This window comes from Amblyomma americanum, chromosome 1 (genome assembly GCF_052857255.1).
Source record: "Amblyomma americanum isolate KBUSLIRL-KWMA chromosome 1, ASM5285725v1, whole genome shotgun sequence".
Taxonomy (NCBI): domain Eukaryota; kingdom Metazoa; phylum Arthropoda; class Arachnida; order Ixodida; family Ixodidae; genus Amblyomma; species Amblyomma americanum.
This window is the reverse complement of record NC_135497.1, coordinates 181,375,896-181,396,191: the sequence shown is the minus strand read 5'-3', so window position 1 is coordinate 181,396,191 and position 20,296 is coordinate 181,375,896. Positions and strand designations below refer to the sequence as shown.

Genomic DNA, 20,296 nt, shown 5'->3' with positions numbered 1-20,296 from the left:
GAACAGTATAGCATGTGAAAATCAGTGAATTTTTTAAGTAATACAGAAACAACAGGGCTACGAGGCGCACTGCGGCTTCGGATTGATTTTGATTCCTTGTTGTTCTTTAACGTCAACCGAAAAATATCACACACACACACACACACACACACACACACACACACACACACACACACACACACACACACACACACACACACACACACACACACACACACACACACACACACACACACACACACACACACACACACACACACACACACACACACACACACACACACACACACACACACACACACACACACACACACACACACACACACACACACACACACACACAAAGTGCAGGGAAGGGAGTTAGAGACAATAAAATCTGCATAAACACTCCTCTTCAACCATCTAAAACGGATAAAAAGCAGCCAGCCACGTGACAATCCAGCCACGTGACAGAGGCCTCCTCAGCCAATCAGGAGGGCGCATTAAACGTGTTTCTCCGCGCCCAGTGGCCTGCGTGTCGTCTGCTCGCGGCGCACACAAATATCGTTGGAAAAGAGTATAAACGAGGCTCTCTACGTACCACAAGCATATGCGCGCGTACAACTTTAACGCTTATAAATTTAGTTAGAGGCGAGATCAGTGAACGTACTGAAAAATGCGGTAACAACAACGAATTCGGTCCTATGCGAGGGGTCCTGCTTCGAAGTGCGCCGACCGCGGCGGCCGCGTTTCGATGGAGTGTGCTGTGCGATGTCATTGCACGTTAAAGATCCCCAGGCGGTCGAAATTATTCCGGAGCCCTCCACTACGGCATTTCTTTCTTCTCTTAGTCCCCCCTTTATCCCTTCCCTTACGGCGCGGTTCAGGTGTCCACCGATATGAAACAGATACTGTGCCATTTCCTTTCCCCAAAAACCAATTTTCAATTTTCAAGTGCGGCACCAGTTTTTAAATGATGTTTTGCAGCACAGAACAGCCGCGCACACTAAACTCGGGAAATAGCGTACCTAACGCGAGCGTACGTTAAGGAACGGACTATGGCCTACTGTGATTGAATGTGTGCGTAGATGGTGTCTTCCGGAGTGGACTACTTTATACTGTCAGTGAATGTGTGTATGGAGTGTGGCACTACAATGGCCTATGTTCTACTTTGACTGAATATGTGCATAGATGGTGACTTCTGGAGTGGACTGTGATGTGAACTGTGTGGATTGATGTGTGCATAGATGGTGATTGCGGGAGAGAATGTGTGCTATTATAAGAGACTGTGCGCTTAGCGGGGTAGATGCGGCATTGTTAATATCGAAGGGACGCTGCGGTGGAGCAATTGCCGGCAGACAAAGCAAGGCTAACCCCACCTGTAGCATTCAACACCTCAACCTCAACCTACGTTAAGGCTCGATATGAAATTGCGTTTGGCACATGTGCACTTTAAAGCACGTTATCACATTTTCTGTTATGCCTATTTTATACTGGCACTACATTCCGCAGCGTCAGAACGTTGCCTGTGCGCTCATCCCCGCTTTCGTAGTGCTGCAAGGAACTACTAAAGTCTGCAGTGAAGCTGCTACCACAAAAGAGGACTGTCACACAAAATTCCTCCACTAATCTGGACCCCCGCGCACGAATCTGCCCGTGGCAACAAGGCTGGCCATGAGCTGGCTCAAGATCTCTACCACCGAGCGGCCCAAGAAGAGGGCCCAGCTCGAGAACCACGGAAGAGAAGGGCGATTAATATCATATCAAGAAGTAATTAACTCAGCACTACAGGCAACTTCCCCCGCCCAGTGTGAAGCTTAATAAACAGCAAGCGGTGGCGTGGAGACGTCTTCAAACACGCGTCTACCCGCACCCAATATTAATTAAACATATTATCCCGGAAATTGAGGATGACAAATGTAAGAAATGTGGAGCGAGAGGGACCCTCGACCATATTATTTGGGAGTGCACACAATCCCCAGGCAGGGCGAATAAAATGGATAGTAGAGACGCCTGGGAGACCTTGGTGCGTAGCCCGGACCCTGAGCACAAGCGCCTCGCCGTCCGACTGGCTGAAGAGGCCGTCGGGATTCTAGAAATTCAGGCCAGCATCTGACGCGGCGCCCCTGTCCACCCCAATCCCTCCTGGCCCTCACGTCTCGACTCAGAGGGATATCCGGAGGGTAGGATGAGGTCGTCTTATAAAGTTTTTCAACCGTAGCGGTGGCCTAGTGTTTTGAGCATCCGCCTCGCATGAGGGAGGTGCGGGGTTCGATCCCCAGTGCCGCCGGGTACCCACCGGTGATACAATGGGTACAAGCGTTTCCCTGCCTGGTGCTCGGCTTCTTTAGGGTGAAATGCTTGGGAAATGGGACTTTGATCACACCTTGTGAAATGAAAAACTACCTTATGCCATGGCGCTCCTTCGCCAAAGCTACCCCCGCGGTATAAAAATTCATCTTCATCCATAAAGTATTTCACTCACTCCACGACAAAAAGTAGTCCGTTAACTTGTTAAACCTTTTATCGATGCCTAAACAAGAACTTAATCACAAGAAAAAAAATTACTCTTGCTCCTATTGTGATTGGCCAGCGGAGTAATGCAGTACGCCGCGGACCATGGCCCAGTGTTAGCAACGGCCTTTTTTTTTTCTTTAAGTTGTTTCCTGCTGTAGATAGTTTTCACGTGACGTCACGAGCACCATATTTGGGTGCAGCAGAATCTATAAGAAGCGAATCTTTGTCCCCGTGCCGTGGAGAGTGGCCTCTTGAGCACTAGCACCCCCTCTCCAAAATGAAAGGTCTTCCGAAGTGCGAGTCTCGCTGCACATTCATAGGATAAGGCATATGCGTGTTCGCGTGACTAACCTACGGCTGCTAGTTTTAACACGCGAACTTCGTGCGAGGTTCGTCTGTGGCACAAATGAACAATTAGATGAATAGCCGCGAGGATAAATAAAAAATTGGAGCGGATGCTTAAGCTCCGTCTGAAGGGTATGACGCGATAACGGACTGGGTTAATTCCCATAAATGCAGAAGGTCATTCTTTATTTCACATTCATATATCCCTGGGAGTCCTCATATCACTCCTGGCGCAGTGGTGCAGCGGTTAAGCGATGCGCCACTGCCCTGCGATGACAGGTGCTCCCAGCGGTGGGCCTTGTGCGACCCATGGAGGTTGCTCTTCCCTGTAACCTATAGCGACTAATCATTAACTGCAACCTGCGACGGTGGGCAGTTTGCTCACCATTCGGTGGGCAGGTTGTGATGACGACGCAAGGTCACGTGACCAGGGGGCCCACCTGCCTCCCTATGTTGCTCTCTGGGGACCACGTGCCAGAGCATACGCGTGATTTTTCGCTCACAACACCGACACCGGGTTTTCTGGTGAACGGGGCCTTTAACTCTACCGCGTTAATAAGTAAATAAACTTTCGCGGTGGCATCTGCCGGCTGCCACCGCTATGCCACGGGTTGTACAACCTTTCTCTGTAGGCATCACCTTACTATCGGCCAGTCAGATGTCTGCAACGCAAACATTCAAGGCAGGTGACGCCCCAGCTTCAGTGTCGGGCACAGTTGAACCAGAAGTCCAAGTTCTCGAGAGCAATCAAAGCATCAGATCGCGTGAAAATTTTTGCATTCCACAAAATGCACTCTCGTCAACATGAATAATAACTACGAAAAAAAAAAGAAGGAAAACAAAATAGGTGAAAACAACTTTCGCCGCAGAGTCTGATGATACCCAAATGGCGAAGCCGACGACGCAGGCACCGAGCCAAAAAAAGAGCGAACTTGATTAAAGACTGAACCAAGCGTGCAAAGCAGTCGCTAAGCGATATCGCTGTCTACTGGCGCGAAGCAACGGAGCTGGTGCTATGTGTTGTTCCAGTAATGGAAGAGCGTTTCCGCCGCCCGTCGTTTTTCGCCCGTCGCCCGAGCGGTTGGCAGTCCCAGCGCGCGCCTTTTTTTTTTTGTTGTTTAAAGGTCTCATCCGAAACTCATGCCGACTGTCGATATCACCGCATTGTTATAGTTGGATCTTTCTCACGCCGTCTCAAGATAAAGGTAGAAAAAAAAAAGGTACGAAGAGAAAGGAAGCGACGAATAGAAGAGAAACGCGTGATAATCGTATCGACGGCGGCAGTAACGCAAGACGATTCTGAAATCGGGTGGGTTCTCTGCTTTTAACTCGTGCTAAGGCGATGCAAGTTGGCTTTGCTCGAGGGATATCTTGAAAGCCGGGGGGTGGGGGGGGGGGGGGGGGGGGGGGGGAGTACTTTTTGAGCGTTTTCGACTTCACGCGCACTACCAATACCGCAAAACTGGGATCAGTCTGCCCTTGCCTCACAATACCGGCAGTGGCGACGCGCTGCTAATGTGCAGGCGAAGAGCATTTCGATATTGCCTTCGCCGCTTTGTCCGATTGCGGCGGTCGCGCAGAGCTAGACGAATGCATCAGCCATTGTGCGCACGCGGCAGCAGATTATAATGACGGACAGCCGGATTCGAGGCAATCATTCACCAGCGCGGCCGTTTGTGTATGCCCGTAACAAACGCGCGTCTAAAGGAATCTTGATTGATGGCCCTCTTTAGCGAAAGCATATGCCAGCGGCGGCCGCCGTCCCCGCTTTCTCTACGCCCGCACGCATTGCAAGTAAGACGCCCCGGCGGACAGCACCGGCATGTGGACGGAGGAAATGCTTGGTCGGCCCGTGGAGCCGCAGGTTTTATCTCAGAGTCAGCCTATGGCAGCTAGGTCGCTTGGAACGCATCACTCATACGTAACGTTCACTTCTTCGGGTCTTGCTACCTCTCGTTTCCTGGGCGGAGTGACGGTGGGAGAGGTATGGGCTGGAAGTGGATTAGACGAGACTTTAGTCTGGGCCAGTTGGGTCAGTTTTCAATCTGCGGTCATGTACAAAATATTACATATACGGGTTGCGGATGGGCGGAGCTAAAAATACGCAGCGTTGCCTCGCTACGCAGTCTACCGGTGTTCGTTCGGCGGAACGAGCGTATGCATGTCCCCTCATGCTTCCGTGCTTTCTAGAGTACCGAATCCGCATCCCGACAACTTTTATCCACTAATAAACTACGCATCTATCGCACCGTGCACGTCATCATTTGCGTTACTTCGTTTGTCGTCGCCTATTTGGCGCAAGATACGTACCTATACTTACATCCTGCGCATACGTCTAAGCTTCCATTTATGATGCTTCAGCTTCGCACTGGAATGCGTACACTGTAAAAAAAATTTGTGTAAATTGCTGATATTTTTTAAAGAAAATGTCGGTTGTCGTATACAGAGAATATCTATTACAGGCCTTTAACAGAAACCTGTTCGCAAAATAAAAAACAGTAATTTTCTGTTTGCACAGCGCTACACCGGAAGTGCCGGTAATTTCGCCCTCAGCTATTGTAAAAAAAAAAATCGTTTTTAAAATGCATCTGTGCCACTATAAATCAGTTAGCATATTTAAAAAGTAAGACAGTGGATAAAGAAAATTTTTGCAGTGATGATTGTGTGCTGTGTCCTCTGCGTTCCAGTGTTTTGCTGCGGTCCGGCATTCTCCAAAACGGTCGCCCTCGTACTATGGTCCCTTCTAGCCACCATACTCGTACTGCGCGTGTCGTGCATGATGTCGTACGCGTGTGTTCGCTGCTGATTTTGCCGACGAAACTATTTGCGAAATAAGGTACGCTCTGCACAGTACTTATACATGGCGTCTTATATTTCGTTTTGCGACTGACTTGTTTCTAGCTGGTGCTGCTATTCTATACTGAACTAGCCGCCGCGGTGGCTGAGTGGTTATGGCGCTCGGCTGCCGGCCCGAAAGACGCGGGCTCGATCCCGGCCGCGGCGGTCGAATTTCGATGGAGGCGAAATTCTAGAGGCCCGTGTACTGTGCGATGTCAGTGCACGTTAAAGAAACCCAGGTGGTCGAAATTCCCGGAGCCCTTCACTACGGCATCTCTCATAGCCTGAGTCGCTTTGGGACGTTAAACCCCCATAAACCAAACTAAACCTGTTCTATACTGAACGGCCGATCCTGCCCGATTGAAATTGCCGTCGCCGGACACTGACAGCTCTTCGTTCATGAGTGGTCGCGTCCACGCCAGTCGTTGTGGTTGTTATCCTAAATCGGATATTTCGCGCGGTGCACGCGAATACACTCGATGACGCGGCTTATTTAGAAGGACCCAAATCGTGAGTACGGGCGCTGAGACGGACCGAAGTCTGTGCGTGCTCTTGTGATAGCAGTGGAGATGCGTGCAGTATGAAATGCAGCATGGAAGCGCGTGGTGCATTGGGCGCGTGTATATACGTGACTTTGGCCACTCTAAGGACTGGAGTCAAGCGCTGTCGAAGGCGTTTACTGTCTACTCGCTATCAGCCAAAGAACTCGTTCGAGGCGTATACTGTTATTTGTGAAATTACACCAAAGCTTCTATCTGCTTACGACAACACTTGTTTTCGGTGTTTAGAGCACCTACAGGTGTGCGACCTATCGGCAGTGGCGCGCATTCGCGATTATCACTTCAGCTTGTCCGTACCTGTACGTTCGCTGACGAGCGTACAATAATCGCACTGACAATGAACCTCAAGTACTCCAGTCAGCGAGATGACCTTTACTTGTTACTTTGCCGGATGCGGGTTCATTAAATGTTGCCACCTGAGACCTAACCTCGGTACCTCGGATAGCAGCTAGAAAGGATGTCCGCGTGTTCATATCAGTAGTGTTGGAAATATGCCTTATTCTCGCATTAAACTGTGACATTGCGACCTCTACCGTGTGACGTAGAGAGATAAGGCACCTGTTGCAGGCTACACAATACTATCGTCGCAAGCTTCCTCTGACACACGTTTTTAAAAAAGGTCACCGCTATCTCGGGATCCGTAACGAGCTGTGACGTGCGCTGCATATATTAGTCATTCTACTATCACATTGTTTGTTCATTATGTGACTGAAATTGTTCGGCTATTTTTGTACTTTAATCATAACATGTCCTTTCCTTCTGTGACAGCCACAAGAATCGTGGATATGTGGGAGCGGCACCATGGAGGAGCCTGAAAGGACCAACACTGCCTTGCACGAAAAGTTCCTGCACTAATAATATCACTTCAGAAATTCACAGCCCAGCCGTATCCTTAGATATTTTCTTGAAATAAAATTTTTTTGCACATACCGTCTTTAATGCATAATGCGCATTTAAAGAACAAGCAGAATTCCTGGCAGGCCAGCTGCCAGAAAATTTGTGTTCTCCAGTGAACAATTTTGCAGTATAATTAGTACAACCGTAATTAGTACGATTTCTTCAAGCTGAGAATAGTGTTTTGGTAACAGAATGTTTAACATGACAACCGCGAGGCATAGCCACTGTCCCAGCCACTCTTCAAAAGCAAGAGTAGCGTGGTAAAGCTAATAAGATGAAAGTTTACAACGAACATCTTTCAGGAACGCACGGGTTGCCTGTTCCCTTTCGCATGCTACAGCGCCCAAACTGATGTTACGTTAGCGCACCGAGACATTTAAAAGCATCTTACAGTGTGAGGTTAAAATTTCAAAGTTAGCAAATAGTACTTCTTAATTGTTCACGAGGATGCAGAAACCCTAATTCCCGCAGCTTCGTCCCCGTACAGCGCGCGAGTTTCGCTAAAGCTCCGCTGCACTTACTTGGCGACACCTCGCGTTATGTGCGCACGTCCCCCCAGAACAAGAAGCCAGCCAAGCACCAATTAGAGGGGAAAGAACTGCATCTGTTCACCGGGGTCCGCTGCACGTGCGCGAAGAAACTCCGGAGCACTGGCGCGTGCACAGTTCTTGCCAGCATCATTAGCGGAGTTTCCCGCGCGAAAGAACTTTATGCGTTCGTTTCCCCAGGGTCACTCCTTCCGTTTTGTTTCCGCCCAGGTGGCATCCAGTTTCGTCTTTTTTTTTTTTCTTGAGCGATGCGCGTGCCTTGATAGGGTGCTGCGCGAAGATAAAAATAAGAGGGGGGAAAGGGCAGAAAGAGGAAGACAGCGATGGCTTTGCAGGCCTGCCTCCTTAGGGGCCCTCCAGTCTTCCATTGCAACGCGCTTGAGGGGTAAGAAAAAGGCTCGGTAATTATTGCCGACAGAACTGGGTCGCGCGGTTGCCTCGTCGCCAGAGGAACAGGCGAGGAGAAGATGACAAAAAACAAAAACAGAGAGGGTCTGAAACTGTGCCTCGGCTATCGGCACGCTCGCTGATCCCAGCGAGAAATGCCACTGAGGTTCGTGGCGGGGCGCAGATGACAATCGCTCCAATCGGGCGAGATTCCTTTCTTCTCACGCGGCGCGTCGTCCGAACGATTTTCCCCGGTCTGGGGGGACGGTGCGCCTCCTTTTCTGCCCAGCGCCGGCCACGACGACCATGCGCTGTCGCCAGAGAGAGGGCTCGCAGTAGGGCGCTCTGCTGCCGCCGCACAACTGCAGAGGCCGCCGGTCCGACTCCCGCGGCGTCTGCACGGGGCACCGGCAGGAGGCGAAGCCCCTATACAACGTTCGCCCATCAGAAGTTCGCCGAGCTAAATGAATTTGGAGCCCACTCCGACTGAGGCATCTTCCCGAACCCCGCTGATCCGTGCGCCGGGAGGTCCATTGAACACCCGCATATTAATATTTCCCGGGCCACACTCAGCATCGCGAAGCACAGAGGCGCGCGCCTGCGCGCCACTGGAACCGGGCGCAGTCGCCGCGACCGCGCACTTGATCTTATCGGAGGGTAAAAAAACTCGGCTGCGCTACAGGCCGCGAAGGAAGCCGGCGGCCCAGTCGGTAGTACCACAGGCCTCGCGGTATTCTGCAACGCCAGCAAGAAAATCGCCGAAGCACTGCACTGCAAGGCGCACCGCTGCGCGCGTGCAGGAAGCGGCCGGCGAATCTGGCGGCCGCCGGTCGCGGTTCACGACGCCGCCGAGGAAAAGCCACCGGCCCGACCCGCGTCGCGCGCCGAGCACTTCCGCGCCCGAGGCAGCGGCGGTGCGCTCGCCGGGGTCGGCGGCTTATCGCCGCTTATCGGGCAGCCGTGGCTGGGCAATGAACCTTCCTCCTCCTTAATTATCCCCGCTCCGTACGGCGCGACAGACCAGCAGCCCTCGGCCGCATCGCGCCACGGACTGCTTCCCAGACGGTGGCCGCGACGTCCTGCCCGCTATACATGCGGTATCTGGCGTCGGGCGAGCTGCCGGCCTCGTCTGTGCCAAGTTGGCGGGTATCGGTATCGGCGCCAAGGAATGCGACTCGACTGCACAATGGCTGGGCAGCGCTGCACGCAGAAATAATAGTTCATGAGAGGCCATGGACTAATCGGGCAGAGAGCACATTCCAAAAAACACATATGGTGTTCAGATCCTGTTTGCATCCTTGTGTCGTCTCCTCTCAGTTCGGCTAGAAGGCAAAGGGGAATAGTTAATTATAGCTCAGGCCAAGAAAACAAAAATAATTAAGAAGAATAACTGCAGCACATCTTTCCTAATCCTGACCATAATTTTAGCCTAATGACATGTCAGTAAGACTTCTGCTAGTTTTCGGGGCTGAAACTGCAATAAACCTCTCAGATGAGGGCTGAAAACTGCGATTCACAACAATTCGTGCTTCAGGAAATATAAATCGGCTAATTTTAGTTTCTACCGCTGAAACGCTTGCTCACCTATTCTCATAACTAGACGCGCAATTTTTGGCCCAATAACAGGGCAGACTGCAACCTTATTAAGTACAAGCTAAAGTGTGATTTAATTGGTCCAAGTTTCAGTCCTAGATGCACATTTTTACATCGAGACATTTGTATAGAGCTCACGATTTATCGCGTAATGTGTTGTAGCCGTTGGAATGTAGGAAAATTCTAAACCCTCAAGCGTAACGTCAAAACCTTAAGCTTATAGGTTCTGTTACATGACTGACAGTTTGATCTTGGCGTATAGCTTACTGTGATGCGGTACCTATGCGACTGATCACCGCGCTTTGCAACCGCAACAGATGGGAACGAATGCCTCGGGCGTAACGGCTAGGAATGTCTCATAAACTTGCCCTAATGACAGTGGCGCATAAAAGCGCTTTTTCGTCAAAAGTCAAAATGTAGGACGGCAGAGTAAGTTGCGTTGCACATACATGAAACGAGACGCAAGAGCCCCTAAAACCGGTCCAGGTGCCTTCAGTTTTCAACTCTGTTTTAAGCCAGATTCGTTTCATTAGCAGCGAATACAACGCCCGGAGGAATTCCTCAGTGGGATGAAACATTGATGGCATTCGAGCGCACATTTTTTAGTACTTCTGTCCAAACCGTAATTTATTAACTGTCAATCTGCTCACGTATTCGGGCGCATCAATTATTCAACGCTGACGATTTAATGGCGACTGCAGAACTCCGTCGTCCAGGCTCTATGTAGCGGATTGCCCGGTTAGACCCGTCCGTACGTCTGCCTGATTTTTCTCTTGCTCTTCCTCTTTCAGCGAACAAATCGTTATTGGCATCGCCCCTGCATACGAGGCCCGAGAGCCGCTCGCACGCACCGGGCCAGCAAGTGTGCGCATGCGCGTGCCGCAGTGATCAGGATTGACATTTCGCGCGCCACGAGAAATTCCGCCCATCGGTGGTGCGCTCGAAGAGGCCCGCTCAGGGTGCCGGACGCCCGCTTTATGGGCGCGCGCGCACGATCCGTCCCCGGTGAGGGATTCGCTTTAATTCCTTCCCGGAGCTAAAGCTAGGCTGCGAGCGCGCGATAACTAGCGCGAAGTTCCGCTCGTAGCGGCCAGCGCGCGCCAGTACTTTTGGCGGGAAACGCTTTGAGCGCGCGGGCGAGCCGGGGTGGAATGGCGCCATCGTCAGCTGCGCGCGAGCAGCTCACGGCGGCTTGCGGACCCAGCCACGCGGGAGGGATTTTTTAGCCGTCGTGTTGAGGTCGATCTCTGGCCGGATTAGCTCGGGGCACTCCCCCCCCCCCCCCTCCCTTCACCCCCGGCCCCTTAAAGTGCGCTGAGGCCGCGGGCGCCGCCGTCGAGCGCAGGTTACGCGTTGGAGCCCGGGCACCACTCTCCGGGTCGCTCTTAATTAGAGCGCGCCATTGGCGGCGTTATTTCCGGCCCGGCGGGAAACGCCCGTCAAATGAATGGGGCCGATCGTTTCCAGGCGAAATAACTCTGTAATGAAAACTGCCAACAAACGCCGGCCCTTGGCCACTCGCGGTTCGCGCTGCGACCATGCTGGCTGCCGCGACCGCCGCCGAGTGCCACCGTCCTATAAGGCACACGTCACGCCTCGCGCCGCCAAGGTTCTTGTTTTTCTTCACATATTTAAAAAACCAGTCCAACCAGGTGCGCGATACGCTTGTTCGCGTTCGAGAGCTGGCCGCTGGCCACCGTGTTAGAAACCAGAAGCTTTCGCATTTGCAGGCCGTCTCGCAGCTGCCCCGGATAATTACTCGAGTCTGAAGGCAAAACGGAGGCGACCTTTCCGCAACCAGAGCAGGAAAAAGGAAAGGAGGGACGCTGCGCGTAATTTACTCTTCCGTCCGCTATGCAGGGAGCAACTGCTGCAGAGTCCTGACTGAAGGTCGAAAACTTCCAGCATTCTCACAATAACTGAGCCAGACGCAGGACGTAAGTGACAGCGCTGCGGTCATGAAACTTGCTAAGCACCCGCGCCAAGATCATGGCCGGCTCGTATGAGAAAATCGTCACTTAAGTAGCAGCGGAATCGAGCGGTCCTCTCCCGTCGTTGGTCCGAACGCGAGCAAAACAGGGAAGGATGAAAGAACAGCGCCAAAACGAAGTGAAATGTAGCGCGTCTCCTCGTTCCTGCTTTCTCTTCATCTCCCCCCCCCCCCTTTTTTTTCATCGTGGTTCAAACAAACAAGTAAAAAAAGACAACAAAGATTCGAGACTCGTCTCCGGCTCCTGTTCCCATCCCAGCGTCAGGCAGAGTTCGCGCAGCTCGGTTTTCGCGCAATTTTCTGGCCTCAAGGTGCACAACGGGGGAACTGTGTTGTTCGTAACGGGAGGTGCGAGGAGAAGAGGCAACCGCGTATGAGAAAGCCAAGGCGCTTTCTCTCTCTCTGTACACCGAGGCAAACGTGAGGGTGCTCGCTCGCCACGGACAAGGCTTTATAGGGACATACTTGGCATAGTTTCGCCTTTCTTATACGTCCATCGATCAGGCGCTGGAAAGACCTTTGCAGACACCTCTCGTGGCGGCGTCTGCAGCTCTCTCCTTGCCCGATCTTCGGCCTCACGTGTTCCATCACGCTGTCACGCGGTGCTTCTCTTTCTTCCTTCTCAGGCACCGTGTACGAGCCCGGTGCGCGAACAGCACTAACGCACGCACCGCGGACGAGCAAACGAATAAATTTAAAAATCCCGCCAAGGTTCTCGGAAGCGCCGTGGAACAGAGTGATGTTGAGCAAGCGCCCCGCCGCGAACAGCGCCGAGCATAGCCACACGAAAAAGAGAGCATACACTCCGGGCGCGCGATACAAAGGCTCTCTGACCCTGTCTCTCTCTGTCTTTCCGGACCAACCTGATGCATTTTGCGGGTTCACGCGTCGCGCTTCTTCTTGGGTGTTTTCCGGCTCTCGCTACGCAGAGGCTCCCCCGCCGCACATTTCTTTCCCCGCGAGTTGACAGCTTCGCGGGATCGTTAGCAGAGACACTGCATATAGGCTGCGACGCAAGAAAGGGGAGAATTTTTAAACAGCTCGCATCGTGGCCCGGCGACAGCGCGGGGGAGGAACCGGAGCGGAACCGCGGCTCGCGACCCAATACGGGGGACTCGGTTGGAGCTGCCTGCCGCGTTTCCTTTCACCTGACACTGAGCAACAGCGTATCGACGCGTCGCACGCGTACGTTTCCTTTGCATCTCGGCAGTCATCATGTTTCCCCGCATCGGCGCGCCGCAAGCGTGAAAAACGGGAAGACGGGCCGCAGGGAAACAAGAAAGAAAAATCGAAAGGGAAGCACGACAGAGTGTCTGGTGGCGAGGCGCATTCATCATGCAGCGTGCTAACATATATCTCCTTTTCTGTCGGTCTGGTCTGAACAAAGGAAAGCAGATGTCATCCTACTTCGTTTCAGGTACCGAACACACAAGTTTCTCTGTCGCGTCGGAAGACTGCATGCTGGCGTAGGCCCTTCTTCCACTCTCAGGAGCTCCTAACAAATTTCAACCGCAAGGTAAGAGCTGCGATAATAAAAGACGACCTTTTTCTTCTGAACTATCTTCTTTTTTCATTCCACGGCTGCGACTGCGGTGCTGGCGAGAAGCAATAATTCTAATTTTGGAACGAACTGAAACGCGAAATTCAATCTTTACCGAGGTTACACCTTGTAGATGCTGGAAATGCGGTCTATACATGACGGTGCCACCTGGGACAGTGTACAGACATGCATGACGCTTGCAGGATTAACAAGAGGGCATCAAAGCTTTCGTAAAATATTAAGATCGGCTTCTTGCAGCGTTGGTTCAGTGTATCACTGTATCGTGGGTGAATGACGCAATGTATATAAACAAAATGGGGGCGTGAAACTGTACGCTACGTAACCTTCAACACAAGGAATGAAAGGTAAATAATACGCTTCGGGCGATTTGGGCTCGTTTGGAGCGGAGTAATACTGGCCCCATTCCTAACGTCGTGGGCGCGACGTGTCTGGGAAGGGAACATAAAAGACGCCAAGCCGTATCCGTGCACGCGTAATGGTCTCTCACTTCGTGCTCGAAGAACGCAAAAAGCGATCGCGCTCACTGTGCGCTCGTCGCGTAGTCTAAGCAACCTGAATTCTTGTTTTTTTTTTTATTCCGTTTGTTTCCCCGCACTTCGGACGACGCATAAAACCCCGCAATCTATTTCCTTATAACCTTTGCCCGACACTCACTTTTTCCGCCTTGTGTACACTCATCAGAGTGTAAGGAAGCGGCAGAAGTGTCACAGTTTGCTCCCAAACATCCGAGGCCGATTTCGTATACGCTGGAAAGCCGGGCAGTGCTAAAGCTTTAGACTGCGCAAGCCCCTGGAATTACCGTAAGAAAAAAAAAGATCCTAATATTTCCTTGCACGACCAGCAGGTATACCTCGGAGGACCAGCAGCGGTCGTGGCTTTAGTGATGCGCGCGTGCGCGCTGCAGGGCAGAGGTGAAGTTATAACAGTGTGACGGGGCCACCTACGACGATCTCGAGCCACGACGTCGCCCATAAAACACGCTGCGGCGGGCGGCAGATGTGCACCGCGTTCTGTACGCCTGAACCCCCCTCCCTACCTCCGGAGAGAACTTTACGGCGTGTTTAGCCGTGCAAATAGCGAACGCCGGAGCCGAGCCGCAGCCAAGACGTCGTGCGTGCCACGTACTCGGACGTTGTCGTTCCGGCTTGGAAAGAAGCGATGTGAACAGTGCTGCGAAAAGAAGGAGGCAGCTCTCTCCACTGACGTTTACGACAGCAGAAAAAGAGGCCGCCGCCAACGGCGCCATTATTCATTTGGGAAAACGTAAGTGCATTATAGCCACCCGACCGGTTCATTCAACTTCTGAGTTGCGCAAGGAGAGCGCTCATATACTGCCGCGCTGTCGCTGGCTCCTTTTCGCATGGAGGGCCAACCGTTTCGGTGTCAAGCCTGCTCACGACACGCAGTCTATCGCAGCTGCTGTTTTCGGTGTTGGACGCTTCGCAAGAAAGCGCTCTTCCTTTTTTTATTCCGAGAGATTTTCTTTCTCACTTGTTGTTTTCCCAGGGTGGAGAGAGTCGAAAATAAGAGCGCGCAGACCATTACAGATGAGCAGCAGTGCGCTTAATGCTTGCTACTTTCTTGCAGCCCTCAAAATCATAATAGCGTCAACATGCAGGCGCGTATTCTTGACGCCATACAACGGGTTTAGCTTAACGTAACGAAAAGTGTTGCCGAATTCGTATCGCTGTCTCGAAAACATGAGCGTGCATTCCAAACGCGTTGAATTCCGGCTACTTGGTTGACTTTAACGCCAAAGCAAGAAATGAAGGAATGGGAATACCGTAAAAAGGAAAAAAAAAACTGTCCGTCTAAACACCCATCCATTTAATCTCGATAGAAATGTACGCTCACTTTCTGTTTCTACTTTTTAGCCCATCATTTTTTTTTTCAGCGTCGCCACTGATTCAGATACAATTTCATATATACGGGCTTGAGGAGACCTTTAAATGTCAGGAGTTTTTCGCCCATCGCACGACCGCTTTTCGAGAAAATACGGATCAGTATGATCGCGCCGTCTATAGTGCCATGTCCTATAAAATTAAGCAGATAACCTTGCTTCCCGCAGGAAAATTTGCGTTAATATATCCAAAGGAAAACTGACGAAGTGTTCTGTGAACTGAGTGCTATTGTTTGTACAGCTCGTCTGCGTGAAAGAGGCCGTCAGAGAATAGAGCAGGCAGCGTCTTGAGAGCCATGTATCAATTTTGCTTTTACGGGAATGCTCCTCCTGTCAAAATGTAAAAAAAAAAGATGGCAGGAAGTAGTAGTGAATAACGTCAGGCAATCGTTACGCTTGGAGGCAACGCCGCTTGCGAGAGATCTAGGCTTCTGCAGTGAAGGCCGCAGACGACGCCGTGCTGTTCGATTCCGGCAAGCACTCGGGAGGTGCGACCAATTACTCGCCTTAAGGAAAAAAGTGGCAGTAAACAGGCTAGACACTGACCGTCAAAGAAGATTTACTGCGCCGACTGTCCGCGCCGCGTAAATATATGGTGCGGACCTGGCCAAGGTAAGCCGCGTGTCACCCTAGAAAAGTGCGCCTTCTCCGGTTCGTGTGTTCAGCTTTCCTCTTGACACCGACGGCTGGCGAGCCAATCAAGTTGCTCGGCATGCCTGCATTGCAGCGTGCAAGTGCGGAAGACTCGTAGGATGAGCCTCGCAATGCTGCATCATTAAGCGCTGGAGTTAACTGCGACTGCGCCCGGACCTCGGCGCAGACATCGGCGATTTCCGGTGACGCACCATGACAGCTTCCGCTAGCGATGCTTCTCTTCGGCTTCCTAGTCACTGACGCCGTCCGCCAGTGACGTTCGGGAACGGGTCTTCACCAGGCCTGGGCCGACATGTGATATAACGACTTTCTTTCCTTGAATTCTGTTCCGTCCTTATCGTCCACTGAGCGGACTAGCAGACCCCGCGAGAGCGAGGAGTGACGTCGCCACAGGCGATGACGAAAGTCGGAAAGAATCGAAATTCAACAGAACGCGAATAAAATCTGCCTTGGCCGCGGACTGTGAAATCAGATCTATCTTGGGCAACTCTGTGCCTAGTATGAGATGCTCTTTTTCTTTTCTTATGGGACGTTCGTTTCTTTTTTTTTTAGGCATCATTGAGCAATAAGACTCGTGCATTTTGAAATATAATACTCTTCAAAAAATTTGAAACCAACTGTTCAGAGTGCGTGCACCTTCGCGTTCGAGATCACTGACGGTCATAGACCACGATTCGCGATCTGGGAGAAACGCCGGCAACGCACACCCAAGACAAAAAAAAAAAAAGCAGACTGGGATGCGCTCGCAAAGCGCGGAGAATCGCCCACTACTACGGCCGGCTCAGTTTGTTACGCTCGTCGATCATCTTTTCGATTTCCCCGAGCTAAGACACCCGAGTTCAACGAGCTATGATGGCGCGCGCGTTGCCCCGCTATGATGAACAGCGGGAGAACGGACCCGCGTCTCTCTCTCTCTTCTGTTGTTTCCTTTTTTCGAAAGGAGCAACCAATAGCGGCGACTGGATCGCAGCATGGCATAAATCGATGTCCGCGCAGCACCCGATTGTCGACGTCAGTGGCAGGAAATTGCGTACTTATAGCAGTAATATATATGTAATGCCGAGACGCTCTAAAGTTTGTTTCTCTGCAAGGTTTCATTTTATCACGCGGAAATTAAGGGTGCCAATCCTATTGAATGCCCTGCTGAGTTTTTTTTTTTTTTTAATCTGGCAGGCTAACCATACAAAACATAAAAATAAACAGTCCGGCACAATTTCCACAGTAATTGTTGCTTCACGTGGCTCCTAATACGCTTTGCTTTCCTGTCCGCTTTGGTGAGCAGCCGCGACGGCTGAAGGGCACACTTAATTCCCCGAATTCGTGCGTTATGCTTACAGTGACTCTAGGTACCCCGTAAAATAAAGCATTCTTAAGGTGCCCACACTGATCTTAGACCCAATTCTAGTAATTTGGCTATATGCGCTTTGTTTGTTCAATGAGCGTTGTCGACTTGTTTCGTATGCTCCCTATGAATTTGACTCGTCGTTTATTTGCGTCAAGTTTCGCGTGCTGCAAGACTTTGCTTTGCGTATGCTACCTTTCCTGGTCAATATTAATGATTTGCTAATCTGGATTTATTCAGTCATGCACTCATAACCATAGAGCTGAGTTATTTATAGCGAAGAATCAAGTAACGGTGACCTATACGCTCTTCCGTCTCATTAAAACGCAGTATAGGCCTTAGGTGCAATCAGTGCCCAGTAGAGTTAATCATTAATTATAAAGTGCAAACTCAAGCTTGTATGCAGAGAAATGAGTACCCGTTTTTATAAATACTAAACAAAGCTCATCTGAAAACGGTATCGTTGTCATAGATGGAGCCGCTGGACAACAACGAAGCACATATTTCGTGGAGGAGTTTTGTGATTAGCCAGTGGCCCTCTGGTACATTGTTTCGTGATTGGATTATCGTCTGGCTGCCTGAAACAATGGGCCAACTGTCGCGCGTAGTCAGTTACGCAACGATCTAATGTGTTAGGAATTTTGTAAAACAGGGACAGGATTCACACTGCGTTATGTACATGCGATCCGAGACCGGCCGACGCCCTTCTGTTGGCTGACATTTTCGGCAGCGCTCGTGGGCCAGTAAATCACGCAGCACGCCACACCCAAGAAGTTTTCTGGAAACGGGCCTTGGAGCCCTCCACTACGGCACCTATTCTTCCTTTCTTCTTTCACTCCCTCCTTTATCCCTTCCCTTACGGCGTGGTTCAGGTGTCCAACGATATATGAGACAGATACTGCGCCATTTCCTTCCCCCAAAAAACCAATTATTATTATTATTATTATTATTATTATTATTATTATTATTATTATTATTATTATTATTATTATTATTATTATTATTATTAACAGGCCTTGGCTTCCGGTTCTAAAGGCGATTAGGATGCCAATGGCACGTTGACCTCCTTAAGGATGATACCCACCTCCCTTCACTGCCACCCCGTTCGCACGCTCCAGCAGCCGTGTCCGCGGTGTATGCTCGAGGAGCAGACCAACGACACACGCGTATTGAGCATGTGAGAGAGTGATGCCGATGATGGCTTCATGCCTGCCGTATGTTCTGCCTGGCTCGGGGATTGCGAGAGCGCACCATCACTGAGAGCGGCCATTGGCACGGCCGGTCTCGAGAGGGGCGCGCTCTCCTCGAGACCGGCCGTGCCAGTGGCAAAAACAAAAACAAAAAACAGCCCTTTTAGCGCTTGTGCGCGCCACTGGGTCGCCCTCGCGCACGGACCGAACGAGCAGTGTGCCCGTGTTTGTGCGTGTGTGCGCGCGCGAGCGGCCCAAGCCGTGGCGATCGCAACGTGCCGCCGTCTCGTCCCGTCCGTTGCACTGCCAATTTTTTTTCGTACGAACTTGTGGGCGAGCTGGCGCCGGAAAGGGTTAGCAGCAGAGGCGAAACGACGGCTGCAGGAGAGCGCGCCACCCCGGAAAGAGCTGTCATCCGATATCCAACCACGGTGCTAAGCGACTGCCTTCTTTTGAATTTGAAAAGGAGCGAAGTGGGCCCGCTCGCTCGCCAGAAGGACTGGGGAAGAGAAGGCCTCGCGAAGCGCTCGCAGTAGTGGAGAGAACCAGACAGGGAGGACGGAGCAGGGTGTCTCATGGAGAGAGGCCGCGCCCTGACGTGCTACCACTGTTGTGTATAGTGCAGGTAAATTCGGCATTCTGCAATAAGTGATATCATTGATGAGGTCCGGCTGAACAGAGAGAAGTGAGGAAATAGATGAGAACAGGAGAAAGAACCCGATTTGAATGCGCTGAACAGGTTTCTTTGCGGTTCATTAGTGAAGGCAGTAAAACCTAAGCGTGCGGGAAGCAGTAGACGGCATGCCGCAAATTCGCTTCACCAAAAGTACGCAAATCAAAAGAGATCCCCCCGTGTTCTGTGCAAGTGCGTCCATTACACTGCTTGTGCACAGCACAAAACTTGCAGACTTAGTCGGCCCAACTACACTTAACCCGAAAACAAATAACGGCACGACTAGCGGCCGTGTTATCCTCATTCTCAGCAGACTGAACTCTGACGTTCCCATCCAGCAGGAGAGGCTGCACTGTTCCTATCGACTGCCGTGTGCGCAAAACGAGTTTTCGTTCCGAGAGCTAAATGCGAGGGCTCCTTAGCGCAATATTGTAGCTCAAAGTGCGCAATGTTTGTTCTCTTTTTTTTCATGACAGCGACGTATAATCTCGGTTGCCTCCCTATTATAGCAAAGAAGCGGCCATAAGCGCCCTCATTAGGAACACAACATCGGGTGCTACACCACACAACTGCTCAAGGGGGACACGGAGAAAATAAAAGGGGAACAAACTGCCGGGGTTCGCTCAACGATCGCAGACGACTGGCGCTCAGTTGTACGAGACCCTGTTTGCTACTTCCACAGCTGGCATTGATTGGCCGCCTCCAGCTCGGTCGAACTTACCGCCCTGCGGTGAATTGCAAGACTAACAGATGGCTGGCTTGCGCCTCTCGAGAGGTTTGCGAGGCCAGGCTTTCTCACCGCCGATCTCCGCTTGGAACCAGCGGAACGAGTCATTTGCTCATTCCGGTGTGTCGGGGCAAATTTGAACAGCGTGTGCTGAGAGAGTGTTGCTTGTTACCGCCGGGCGGAGATTTGCGGTCTGACTCTTGTTGACTTATTCCTTTCACTGGCGAGGCTGTGCAGCCTTCCGTCGCGTTTATAATTGCAGTCGTCCCGACCGGCATTACACCTGCATCGGCGGAATGCGGAACTGCTCGGAAAATTCATCCGCAAACATAAATGTCTTCAATGACGGGGCGGTCGCACTATGGTTACGGTGTACTTGATATGAACATACTCGCGAAGGCGACACTGCGTACAACACTCGGAAACTGAAGAGGCGTTCGCGTAGTAAATCAGCGAAAATCTTTGCTGTTTGTCGCAACAAGAAGCAAGAGGCCAAGAGCACAATAATAGACAGCGGCTAAAGGTCGGCGGGGATTCCACTGCGGCCCTAGCGCCGGCGGCCTGCACGAATGAGAGGTTATCAGACGTTCTGTCC

The 20,296-nt window shown here is 51.4% G+C and overlaps 1 protein-coding gene and 1 long non-coding RNA gene across 3 annotated transcripts in view; one reads left to right on the top strand and one right to left on the bottom strand.

The window, feature by feature from the left end:
• Positions 1 to 20,296, bottom strand: part of Culd (CUB and LDLa domain) — a 124,100-nt gene that overhangs the window by 95,873 nt on the left and 7,931 nt on the right. The gene's annotated exons all lie outside the window — the stretch shown is intronic.
• On the top strand, positions 4,391 to 7,448 carry LOC144093964 (uncharacterized). Its single transcript, XR_013306363.1, has 2 exons — positions 4,391 to 4,825; positions 7,008 to 7,448. It is a non-coding gene; the product is annotated as an uncharacterized LOC144093964 (long non-coding RNA).